The sequence below is a fragment of the Protopterus annectens genome, chromosome 4.part0 (genome assembly GCF_019279795.1).
Source record: "Protopterus annectens isolate FY-2018-M chromosome 4.part0, PAN1.0, whole genome shotgun sequence".
Classification (NCBI taxonomy): domain Eukaryota; kingdom Metazoa; phylum Chordata; order Ceratodontiformes; family Protopteridae; genus Protopterus; species Protopterus annectens.
Genome location: NC_056733.1, coordinates 1,471,150,476 through 1,471,163,970, shown reverse-complemented (window position 1 = coordinate 1,471,163,970; position 13,495 = coordinate 1,471,150,476).

Below are 13,495 nucleotides of genomic sequence, written 5' to 3'. Positions count from 1 at the left end.
ATGGGTAATAAACTGAGAAATGTTGGTGTACATGTGGTACGCAAGTCATCTGTAGTGACTCACTGACATTAAAGCAAAATGGTCAGCGATTATATATTTAGAGTAAGTGGGGCCAGGTCTGCTGTATATTTTGAGTAGAAAAAGAAAATTAAGTCAGATTTTCAACTGCTACAAAGTCTGCAAGGCTGAAATTGCTATACAACAAGCTTATAGAATCATCCTAGATGGTACTTAAGATTTTCTGTCTAATATAAGATTTGCTAGTAGTTAGTCCTAAGCATACTTAAATTTGCAATGTTCTCTGCAGGATCTTCAAGTCTGTATTCTGTATTTTATATTTATTTATTTATTTCCAGTTTGATGACCGGGGATGTCCACTGGGCTCAGAAAGCCTGTTTCAGTAGAGGCCCGGGGAGAAAAGCTCCATGTTACAAAATTTAGATACAGATACAATATAGAAAAGAAGAACAACTTACAGTTATGTTTCATGGTAAAGAGCAGGTGTAATTTCTTAGGTACATGTTACCTTTAGATATATAATCATTTATAAATCATAGCTCATCAAAGAAAAAAATTGGAGTAATCTAAATCTTAGAAATAACTGTTTATTGAGAGATGGTTGATGTGGGTTTAACTGTGCAATGTGCGGTAGCTCTGCTGTCCTTGAGGAAGGGACTGAGGGCAGGGTGCTACAAGTCAATACCATTCACAGGATTCAATCACATGAGAGTATCTGTATTTGTGTGTGTGTGTGTGTGTGTGTGTGTGTGTGTGTGTGTGTGTGTGTGTGTGTGTGTGTGTGTGTGTGTGTGTGTGTGTGTGTGTGTGTGTGTGTGTGTGTGTGTGTGTGTGTGTGTGTGTGTGTGTGTGTGTGTGTGTGTGTGTGTGTGTGTGTGCATGTGTGCATGCTCATATGCGTGTATATGTGCATACATGTGTGTGTGTGTGTGTGTGTGTATGCATTCCAGAAAACAGGAGGAAACAGCCGCTACTACGTATCCCTATCAACACCAAACAGTATTCCCACCGATGACTTGATCCTAGATTGCCATTCTTTCAACAATTGTCAGTCCAGAGGGATCCAGTATCTGTCAACCTGGGAAGACATGGTCGACAGGCCACGCTGCTTTGCCAGAGATTGTCTGTATCTTTCTCCGCTAGGCTTTTGGATACTGGCAAATGTGCTTGCCTATCCCATAGTGCTTTTTTTAAGCAATGTCAAAACAAAAAAATTTCCAACATAACAAAATCCACTTGAGACAAACCTAAGGTTCTGCTGCTTAATATTAGGAGTCTAAACATGAAACTGCATTCCCTGGAAGCACTCTTCATCTTGGAAAATGCTGATGTCAGTGCAGTCAGTGAGACATGATTCAAGGGCACGGAGATCACCCCAACAGTGCAAGACTCCAATGCCTTCTACACGTTCAGACCTCAAAATGAGCATGAAAGAACCAAAGGTGGAGGTATATTCATCTTCATTAAAGCCAAGTACACCTTGAGATTGGTCAAACAGTACAACTCTCTCAAACTGCTCCATGTTCAATTAACTATAGGCAAAATACCCTACCACATAATTGCTAGCTATAGGTCCCTCGCTATGAACCAAGAAAAGCACACCGCCTACCTGGACTTATCAAAGTCACTTGCCATACAGCACAACACCTTAATCATGGGAGATTTCAACTATTCTTTCATTGATCTGGTGACATACATGAGCATGAGCATGCTCACCTAGAGGTTCCTGGACTTTGTCAATACAAATGCTCTGGAACAGATAGTCTGCACCCCCACAAGGGGCTCAAATCTCCTAGACATAGTACTCACCAACATGGGAGTCACTACACACCCTCTGCGTGATGGCCTCTCTGGTAAGGTCAGACCATAAATCAGTCCCGTTCAAAGTAATTATTATCTGTCACCACCACAGGAGCAAAAAAATAAAAAAACTTTTCCAAAGTAAACAGCAGCCTACTAAGCAATAGTATAAAAAGTTTTATATCCCCCACAGTCACAGACAACAATGACTCCTATGCAGAGGTGTACACAAATGCCCTGTATAAACACTTAAGCAAATGTATAGATTCAGCTGCTCCTCACCAGATTAAAACCAGGTCCTCCCAAAAAACAAGCCAACCTGGTGGACCTCAAGTATAAACAGGTTATATAACAAAAGAAAGAAACTGATGTCTAAGAACAAGAAGGAAATGACTCAGCAGAGAAAGAATTTTCTCCACAGCTTGGATCATCAAATCAGAAATCTTGTAAAGTCCTCTAAAGCTAATTACGAAGCTAAAATAGCATCCATAGCTAAGGATAATCATAAGGCATTCTTTAACTATATCTGAAATATAAAAGGGAATGCCCAGCTATGTGCAGAACACGTAGTAGATGGTACCACTCATACTGTACTGGAGGAAATTACCAACCTGCTAACTGACAGATTTGGCACAAACTTCACCCCCCAGTCCCTACCAGCCATACCCCAAAGCATAGTTGACACCAGTCCTCTGCCTTTTATCTCTAGAGATCAGGTCATATCTGCGCCCTCCAAGGCCAAAAATACAGCCTCAGTGGGACCAGATACCATCTCAGGTTGCTTATTAAGCAATCTAAAACAGGACCTAGAGTACCCACTTGGTATTCTCTTTGACCATAGCCTGATAACTGGCTTTGTCCAGCAGAGTGGAGAACAGCAATAGCAATCCCTTTGTAAAAAGGGGGACCATTACTGACACTGGGAACTATAGACCCATAAGTCTAACCAGACTCATCAGCAAGGCCATGGAAAGAATTATCATGAAACTTATCAACAAGGAGATAAGACAACATTCAAACTCTAGATCCAACCCAGTTAGAATTTGTTAAGGGTAGATCATGCTTATTAAACCTAGTAGACTTCTTTGAGAAAGTCACCAAAGCCCTGGATGAAGGTTAGACAGTACATACTGCCTATCTTGGCCTAGCCAAGACTTTTGACAGAATCCCCCACTCAGGTATAATTGAGAAATTCCCCAGCTGGGGACTAACCCTTACATCACTAGATGGGTAGCTAATTGTCTCACAGTCAGAACACATACTGTCAAAGTTGGTGCCTCCACCTCTATCAGTAGACCCGTCAGCTGTGGTGTACCACAAGGATCTGGGCTGGTCACTTTACTGTTTGGAATCTATTTCTCAGAAGTCCAGGCTAAAGTAGACAGCTTTTGGCTAACCAAGTTTGCTAATGATTGCAGATTGGGTGCAATCACTGAGTTCCCAAACCGATGTTAACATATTACAGGAAGGGCTAACACAGACAAATGACTGGTGCCAAAGCCATGGTCTAAAACTAAATACAAAAAAGTGCATTATTATCCCCTTTGGTAAAGAAGAATTCCCTACTAATTACAATATTGACAACACTCCCATTAGTTCATACCCAGTGGTGTGAGTTCTGATAATACAGGTAGATAGCAATCTGAACGTCCACCACCAAGTTTCCACAGTAGTACAGAAAGACTTCTATGTTGCACATCTCATAAGTAAGGGCATTGCATCCAGGTCTAAGGATGTTATAACTCAACTGTACTCGACCATCATCAGACCATTAGCAGGGTATAATACTCCCCTCTGCATGTACCTCACCAGATACCTGCAGCAGCTGGAGAGACCACAGAGGTTTCTCATCAAGAAAATACAGGGCCTTCAAACCATGACATAAGTGGATAGACTGAAAGCCCTGTCACTGTACTCTGAATCATATAAACTTCTGACAGGCAACTTGTGCCTGGCCTAGAGGGCAGTCTCTGACCCTGCCCTGATGAAAATGCTGCACATCTGCAAGTCAAATGGCACAAGAGTCACTTGCTCTAGGGATCTTAATCTAGCCTGTGATGTTAACCGAACATGTTGGAGAGACAGATGAGAAGAGATTGCTGCTACTCTGGAATAAACTTCCAACTCATGTGAATCAGAGCTCCTCATTGACTCTATAAAAGTGCAAACTAAACAAATGGATGGAAGATGACAAATTCACCCGGGGTTGGCACACCCATGTCCCTCATGGACAGGGGTAGTTGGTGTTGATCACAGACCCGCTCTGGGAATTACATCCATCTAACCAAGGAAAATTGAGGCAATTCAGGATTAACATGGCTAGGCTTGTAAGGGCTCTTGGGCCACTAGCCTAGTAGCCTCCTATGAACCTATGAACCTATAACCAGGGCCAGCAATATCCATTGAATTGACTGCCAGTAAGGATTCCTCCTGGTAGCACTGTAAGGATAGCAGCAGCAGCATCACTGCAGTTACAGCGGAGGGATGCCTGTTCCCTCAGCCTGAAGAAGTCAATAAACCCTAGGGTCTTTGTCCCAAGTAAAGTCACTAAGGTCGGAGATCTCTAGGAATCTGACAGATTAACTTTGCTGGAAATTTAGTTAAAATTAAAAAAATGAATGACGAGTATAGTTCCACCTGATTGTGCCACAAATTCGGGCAAAAGTTTAGAATCACACTTTTAAAATCTGTCTCATGTATTTCTCTTTTTGTTGTTACTATAGTAGAATAGATTCCAACCCACTGACCTTGTTTTCTGTGTTACGCATAATAGTGACTCCCTCCTGAACTCTCAGCTAAGTTTCCCTATACCTCTATACCTCTTTTGTATTTCCTGTCTTTTGGAACAAGGTATCATAATCACATTTAGCTAACCTCAGAACAGGAATACAGAATATATATAGTCAGTGACATTTCATTTGGAGCTGCTGTTATCCAGACAGAGGTATGCAAAGATGAATGTAGGACTCTTCATCTAGATACAGAATTTTGAAAAAATGGACTTTTGAGATCATTATAATAAATGTCATTGAAAATAACTTTTAAGTGAAAATTCCCTGTGGCTTGGTTTCACTGCCTTTACACCCTCCACAATGCAGAATTTATTCCCTGCATCCCCTAAAATTATTGTTTTCACCTGCTATGTCAGTAGAAGTCAAATTAACTATAAATCCATCCCATTTTTGTATTTTTCTTCTCTGAATTTTCTCTTTCCAAATTCATAGACTTGATAAAGGGATTCCTTGCAAAGTCACAGATGGTTGCATTTATCTCCAGAAAAACAGTTGGAAGGGCACAGGTATCTAAATCTAAAAAATATTTGACAAGTCATGCTACTTCTGAATCTCCCAGTAGAGCATTTCTGTTCTTTTGCTAGTTACAGGGGACACTAAGAAAATAGAGAAAATATCTCCCTGGCAGTGAACTCAGACATTTTGATTATATAGTACTAAAGCAAATATTATTTTAATAAAATACCTTTGCAGATAATGTGCAAATGAATGTTACATATAGCTATCAGTACATAATGATTTTGTTTAATTAAAATGCTAATTAATAAGAAAACTGTACTCAATCAATGATACTGCAATGATCTAAGAAATGCCTGATAGTCCTGCAGGCCTTTATCATAAGGAGATAGCATGGTCCAGCTTCTTTTTATGTCCTTTTGAATACTGATGTCATTCCAGTGCACCACATGGACATATTTTATTTATTTACTTGTTTATTATGTATTTATTTGCTAAGCAGGTAAGTGAAGTGAACTACTGCAGACCCTTGTCAGTCACAACCCTCGCCAAAAGGAAAAGTGAAAATGCAACATATATGGAGAGTTTACAGTAGCCACTTAACCAACATTCTGTGTTTTTAGGAGGTACAGAGTACAAAAGTTTAGTCCAGATAAAATTACTTTAGCTAGCAGATCTAGGAGACTCTGTCTGATGCCCTACTTGTGGAAGCAATAGAGATGCCTTGTTGAAGTTTCAAGTAGTTTATTCAACTAAGTAGGTAGATGGATGAGTGCTCTTCTTCATTGGGAGTGAGACAGAAAAAGTATTAGTTAGCAAAAGGTACTATATACATCCCAGTACCTGGCAGGCATGATCTAATGGGTTATCTGGCACATGGCAATGAAGTTCAGCTGTATCCCAAGGCAGTGCTCACTTGGTTTTGACTGGTGTTCCCACAAGACAGATTATCCATTGAGGAACCATGAGATACAGATCCATCCTGGAGATGGATGATGTGGGAGTTTGGTGTGGATGAAGTAGTAATACTGACTCTGTTATGTCTGTTTGCATGAGAAAAAGTAGACAATGCATTAAAAAAAGACTTTGAAGTACTGGGCAAACGTAAACTGTTTCCCATCCAATCCATATAAGCACCATTGTCTTTCTATGGCAGTAGTGTTTACAAAGTTTTTAAATATTTTGTCAGCTTTATTATGCAGAAAAGATATATTGCCATGTATGCCTAAGTGGACAGCTTCTATAATAGCTCTTGACTGTGCAAGATATGGGCTCAAAATCTTTCTCTGTCTATCATAAAATTTGTGATTTTGTGACCAAACAGTGATCCTTAAAATCAATAAATAGTGCCAGGCATTAGAGCTAGAGACTTTTTATTCTTCAGAAAATAAATAGCTTTACAAATCCTCCATTTCTATGACTTCTATCACTTTCTAAGTGAGCAATATCAGTGAACATCAGCTTACTGCATAAACCAAGCCAGCAGGTCAAACAAGCTGAGGAGCAAATAAATAATCATCCACCAAAGTAATATAATGGATGAACACTTTCATCTTTATTAATGTAAGACTTCATCAAAGCAAAGTAAAATAGCTACAGTCTGCCAGTAAATGTCTTTACCCTCATCACATGACAAAGACATCACATGAACTAATTAAATTGAAACTCAGCTTATCCATTCCATATATAAAGATTAAAATATTTAAATACATTCGATGATTATCTAAAATAATAATGAAAAACAAATGAAAATATAAGGTTTAATACAATTATATTAGTAAGTTAATAATTATAATCTAGCCAACCTTATTTTTAAAACACTTATAATAGAAATATTATCATTTAAGCCACGTTGGCAAAACTGAGCAGGCATTGAAAAAGAGAGTGTATGAACATAATTTACTGGTTTTATGCAGTAAGCTGAGGTTCATTGTTTATGTTTCACATGCATTTATTCACTGTTTTTCATCCCTAGTTTGTGGTTCAGTGGTTCCATGCTAGCATGTCTTGTTGCAGTGTGATGTTAGCTGATCACAACGCCAAATGCTCTGATTTTGGGGTGATTCCAGGAAATTTGGCAAGTTATTAGCTATGACGTCCCAAGTCACCAATACCCTCAATTCCAACAAAGGGTAAAGTTTGGAGAAATACATCATCCCTAGTAAGCAATTTGCCTTCCTTCCTAGTAACAATGTTAGTTGTTCCAGTATGCAGTGTTTGGACTCTTTGGATGGTTCAGGTAACATCTTGATGAGTAGAGAAGGTGCCATTAACTCCATGAAGCAATTCAGTAATTTAGCCATGAATTCCTACCCAAAGATGGATATTAAAACTTGGCTAGAAAAACATATGTGCTTGATGAATGAATAACAGTCTGAACTGAGGAATTACCAGGAACAAATAAGTGAGTATGAAAGCAAACTGTTTAAGCCACCAAATAGGAGAGCACCTTGTCCCCCCTTCTACCCATCACTGTTGGTGTACCCCAAGGATCCATACTTGACCTCCTTCTCTCTACAGTTTTTACTAACCACCTCAGCTCTTCAACTGAACTAGCCTCCATAGTCCAATATGCCAACAACTCTACATTAATTTGCACAGCCCCCACCCCCCGGACCTACAAACAAAAATGCAAAAATCTTTCCAGGACATAGAAAACTATCTCACTTGCCATCAACTCAAACTATTCTTTCCACAAACTGAACCAAAATAGATCCCACCAGCCAAGCCAAATTTCTAGGTGTCACAATCGATGATAACCCAAGTTTTGACACCCACATCTCCCTCACTATTAAAAAAGTCCACTCCAAATGTGGCACCCTTTACAGAATTAAACCTTAACTTACAGACAACTCCAGACTAGCTACTGCCTGCACACATCTACTCTCCACCTTCCTCTACAGCTCCCTAGTATTTACAAACATTCGTAAATCTGACCTGAATAATCTGGAATCATGCTACAACAAAATCGCCAAGTTTGCCACAGGCCACCCTTACAGAACCCACCATTGCTCTGTACTCTCCCAATTTAAATGGTTAGAACTACCAAACCTTCTAATATTTAACCAACTGTCCATAACCCACAATATAATTCACAAACCTAACAACTGCCCAGCACTCACCAATCTAGTCCAACCCAACAGCAATCCTAGAGCTCTAAGATCCTCAAATAAACTATTGTTAAAGATTACCCAAGCGCAAAACACACATGGCACCACCCTTTTTTCCCATAAAATTGCCAAACTGTGGAACACTCTTCCTCAACCTATGGCTAAAAACCCCAGCATTCATGAGTTTAAAAATTTCCTTAAGGAACATCTAGTAAAACACTGGCCTCTGCTACTCCTCCCTTACATTACCCTAAACTAGCTCATTCTCACAGCTACAACTATTAAATGCTGAAGGCCATCTTGATTCTACAATCAGTTTCAGTTAGCAATGTATACACATATACTCATAGTTTCATAGTTTCATAGTATAGTACTAGGCTATCTGCCCTGGGGCATTTGTAAGCCTAGCCATAGTGATGTGGCTTTTGCCACCCCATGAAATGGTACAAAAATGTACAGAATAAATCAAGAATACTGTGCCTCTGTCTAGTAGTGACACAGTGAAGGTCCCCTTATATAATAGAATTAGTTTACTGCGCCCCTGTCTAGCAGTGACACAGATGTGACCCCTGGGGTAAACTTACGATCTCCCATCCACTCATCAGGATTTCTCTTGAAGAGAGTCAGTGAGGGGCTCTGCCTAATACGAACTGGGATCCTGTTCCAAAGCATGGGAAGCCTTTGGGTTATGAATCTATCCCTCCAGCATGTCCTATTCATACTTGTGCTGAGGCTTAAGTCTTTAGCTCTCGTGGTCCTGATGGATTTGGATTTTTTGAGGTGGAGCATGTCCATCAGATCCTGATTGGACATGGCCTTGTACGTCAGGCAGAGATCACCTCTGAGCAGGTGGTATGCTACTGAATAGAGCTGAAGTTTCTTTAGTCTGGCAGAATAAGACATATGTTGGAGACCCTTGATCCTTTTGGTGAGGTACTTTTGTGGTCTCTCCAGCTGTTGCAAGTGCCGGGTGAGGTACATACCAAATGGGGCATTGTACTCAATCATGGGTCTGATGAGGGAGGAATATAGGGGTACAATGACATCCTTGGATCTGGATGTGAAACCCTTCATGATGAGGTGTGCAAGGTAGAATGTTTTTCTAACCACTTTGGCAATGTGGGTGTCAAATGAGAGGTTGCTGTCTACTTGGATCCCTAGGTCTCTGATTACTTTTTCCATACTCAGTGGGTTGCTATCTGTGTGATAATTTGTGGTTACTTTATTTTTTCCAAAAGGGATGACTATACATTTTTTGGCATTTAGTTTAAGGCCATGACTACGGCACCAGTTGTCCGTTTCAGTGAGGCCTTTTTGTAGGATGTGTGTATCTGCTGGTGTATCGACTATGGTGCCTAGTTTGCAGTCATCTGCGAACTTTGTCAGCCACAGCCCTCCCATGTTTGCTTTAACATCTGAGAAATAAATGCCGAACAAGAGGGGTCCCAGGACAGATCCCTGTGGGACACCACTTGTGACTGGCTTTGAGTCTGACATTGCTCCAGCGATTTTAACTTTATGGGTTCTGTCCTTTAGCCAGTTTGCAACCCATCTAGTGACATAAGGGTTTACTTTTAAGCTGTTTAGCTTAACTATGATGCCTGAGAGGGGTATTGTGTTGAATGCCTTAGCCAAGTCCAGGTATGCTGTATGGACTGCTTTGCCCTCATCAATGGCTCTAGTGACTGTTTCGAAAAGGTCAACCAGGTTTAAAAGGCAGGATCTGCCCTTTACAAAGCCGAACTGGGTGGGGTCAAGCGTCTGTAGGTCCCCTATGTCTCCGTTTATGAGTTCCATAATGATTCTTTCCATAGCTTTGCAGACCAGGCTAATCAAGCTTATGGGGTGGTAGTTTCCAGGGTCTGTAGAGGCACCCCCCTTGTGGAGTGGGACCACTGTTGCTGTACGCCAGTGTTCAGGTACATATCCCAAAGTAAGGCTAAGGTTAAATAGCATTTTTATGTGTGGGTTTAGCTCCTCTTGGAGTTCACGTAACATGCACCCCGGGATACCGTCAGGTCCCATTGATGCTGTGTTTTTTGCTTTGTTTAGGGTGGTTCTCACTTGGACATCTGAGATGACAGGGAGATTACATTCAGCTGGGATAAGTATTTCTTCTTTAACCTGTCAGCCAGAATGTTAGCAATATCTGTGGGTTCAGTGTATTTTTGTTGTTGTGAACCAACAGGTTTCTAACATAGCTGAAGAAGGCTTTGTGGTTATCTTTAGTGTCCTTAGGATTTTTCTCTCAAAGTTTGCCTTGGATGTTTTTATGAGAGAACGTAGTTTTCTGCTAATGTTGATCAGAGATGTCTTCCCTTCATGGGATTTCACTCTGACGTGCAGTAGCTTCCTTCTTTGTTATACAATTTGTTTATGGCTGAGGTCCACCAGACAGGATGCTTACATTTGGTGGAGAGGGACTTGGATTTGTTTGGGATTGCATGATCCATGCATTCTTGGAGATGTCCATAGAAAGCATTTGTGAAGGATTCGCATTGTGGGATGTGGTATCCACTGGCACAGTGGGCTTAAAGGATACCATCTCAGTCTTAAGAAGAGTGAAGTCTGCTTTTGAGAAGTTTTTCACTGTGGTCTTTTGTGCTGGGGGTGGAGGTGGGATATGTATATCCAGGGTGATTAGTTTGTGGTCAGATCTCACTAGTGAGGGGTATACTTCCGGTGTGGAGCATTTTGTCCCCATGTTTGTGATGATCAGGTCTAGTATATTATCTCCCCTAGTGGGAGAGGTGACTAGTGGTTCCAGTGCATTTGAATTTATGAATTCCAGGAACCTTTGGGCTAGGGTATTAGGGCTAGAATAATGTACCCAATCTATGTTTGGGTAGTTGAAGTCTCCCAGTATGATGGTATTTTGTGATACATTCATATCCTCCAATGTCTTCAGGAAGGCTGAGTGGGTTCTTGAGATTGGGAGGGTGGTCTGTAACATGCTACCAGTTGTATAGCAGTTTTGCCTATGGTTAGTTGCACCTGTATGATCTCTGATGCTTCATGTGTTGCTACTAACCTGGAGGTGTGGGTGTCCTTTATGAATATGGACACTCCCTCCTTTGTGGTTCGCCCGGTTTTGGGGCGAAAAGCATGATACGAGGTATAGCCTGGTAGCACTGGGGTGCTCTCAGGAGCCTTGAACCAGGTTTCAGTTACTGCACAGACGTCGATGTTCTCCATGCTGAGGAGTGCATCAAGTGCCTGCATCTTGAGATTTAGACTTCTGTCATTGAGCAGCATTACCCTTAGTTTTTTTCCATTTTTGTTTTCTAAGGAGGTGGGTTTGTCTTTGAGCCTTGCCTAAAAAGGCACTATGGGGTGGCAAGAGCCTTAGCCAATATCCGGAAGCCCAGTGGTGACAGGTGTAAGCCATCCCTTGAAGCAGCGTGGCTTGTCCAACATATCATCCCAGGCAGACAGACACTGGATCCCCTTAGAATGACACCAGTACTTGAGCCAATTGTTAAAGCTGATCATCTTGTCTTTGTATTGTGGTATCATTCTTGGTGAGGGCAAGATGCTGCTCAGGGTCAGAGTCATACCAGCCTGGGCTACATAATCAGAGAGCTCCTCTATGTCTCTTTTCATGTAGTCCAGGGAGGTACATCTCAGGTCATTCACACCAGCATGGACAATGACGGAGTCATATTTGTACTTGCTTTGGAGTGACCTGAGTGCGTGTGTTATGTGGCGGATCCTAGCTCCCGATAGACAGCTCACAGTCACCTTCTCCTTGTTCAGCCTGGTCAGTGGGACATCAGTGTGTCTGACTATGGAGTCACATATTACCAGTGTATCAGGCAAGGTGTTTGGCCTTAAGGGCTTCGATTGGTCGACACACTGATTTATAGAAGTATGTGTTGCATGTGTTTTGTTTTGAGGTGGTGAATTTTTGGATGTCTGCTTTGGGAGCCTCTGTTGTTTTGGTAAGTTTTTTATTAGAGCCTCCGAGTATGTCTTTGTGTTTTTATGTGTTTGGTTTGCAGTTGTGGTAGGTCTATGTGGGACTGGGATTGTTGTGTGTGTGGTTGCCATCTCCTCCTGTCTGGTCATGCCAGCCCTGAGTTGAGAGAGTTCGGCCTCCAGTTTGGCTATATAGTTGCATCTCTCACATGTATTTGTGTTTGTTGGGAGGAGGAGAGGGTTGTCTGTGTACATGAGACAGTTGTAGCATTGTCTCAAGATGCCCAGATTGACTAGCTGAACTGGAGACGACGCCAGTAATCTACCACTCGACATGCTAGAACAGTATAAGGGAGTGGTATACCTTTAAGGGAATGGGTATTCACAGGGGTGGTAAGTAGATATAGTGCTTTACTTAGTACAAGAGTGCTTACTTAGTAGAGAAGTATTGAGAACAAGTGCTAGGCTTATAATACAGTGAGTAGTCTGGTTATACTAAGAGTAGAGCTTCCTTAAGGGAAAATTTGAAGAACAGACTTGGCGGAGCCAGAAAAAGTTTAACCTTGTTTAACTGGTGCTGCGCTATGCGCACGACCACACAAAGCCGTGCAAATGCGGATTTTAAACAGTGAACTACAAAAGAGCTGGAAATGGTCCCAAACAACCAATTACTACAGCTTCTTGTGCTGAGGTCACTTCCCCCAAGGACAGGTAGGCTGCTCAAGGCTCCCCACTTGCACTGGTGAGCAAAGAAACTTCCTTCTATCCAAGTAAGGTAATGGACAACACAGGAACTACACCTCAGCCCAGAATACAGCAATGCCTGTAAACTGGTCTAAACTAGTCGAGGAAGGCAGGAAAACAAGGATTATTTTTTTTGTTTTTTTGGTAGAAACACACAGAAAAGGCAGAAACAGTGATAAATTAGTTACACAGGCTAGCACACTTTAGTGGGCAGCCTCCACAGTTAAATTAAACAAACAAACAAGCAAACTTTCGATCAAATTCGACTAAAATGTAACTTTAAGTGCAGATTTTAAAATAATGCAGCAATCAGTTAAAAAACAGTTCAGGCTAGTTCAAGGTAAGCTACAGAAGCTATTTCAAGTGAAAAAAAGCAAAGATACTTAAATCCAGAAGGTAGTCGCTTTTCTGAGTTCCCTGCTGCTAGGACCACTCTGTAAACCCATGTGGAGCTTGTCTGAGCAGTATAGCCAGAAAAAAATGCCCAGAGGCGGATTTTAAACAGTGAACTACAAAAGAGCTGGAAATGGTCCCAAACAACCAATTACTACAGCTTCTTGTGCTGAGGTCACTTCCCCAAGGACAGGTTGGCTGCTCAAGGCTCCCCACTCCCACTGGTGAGCAAAGAAACTTCCTTCTATCCAAGTAAGGTAATGG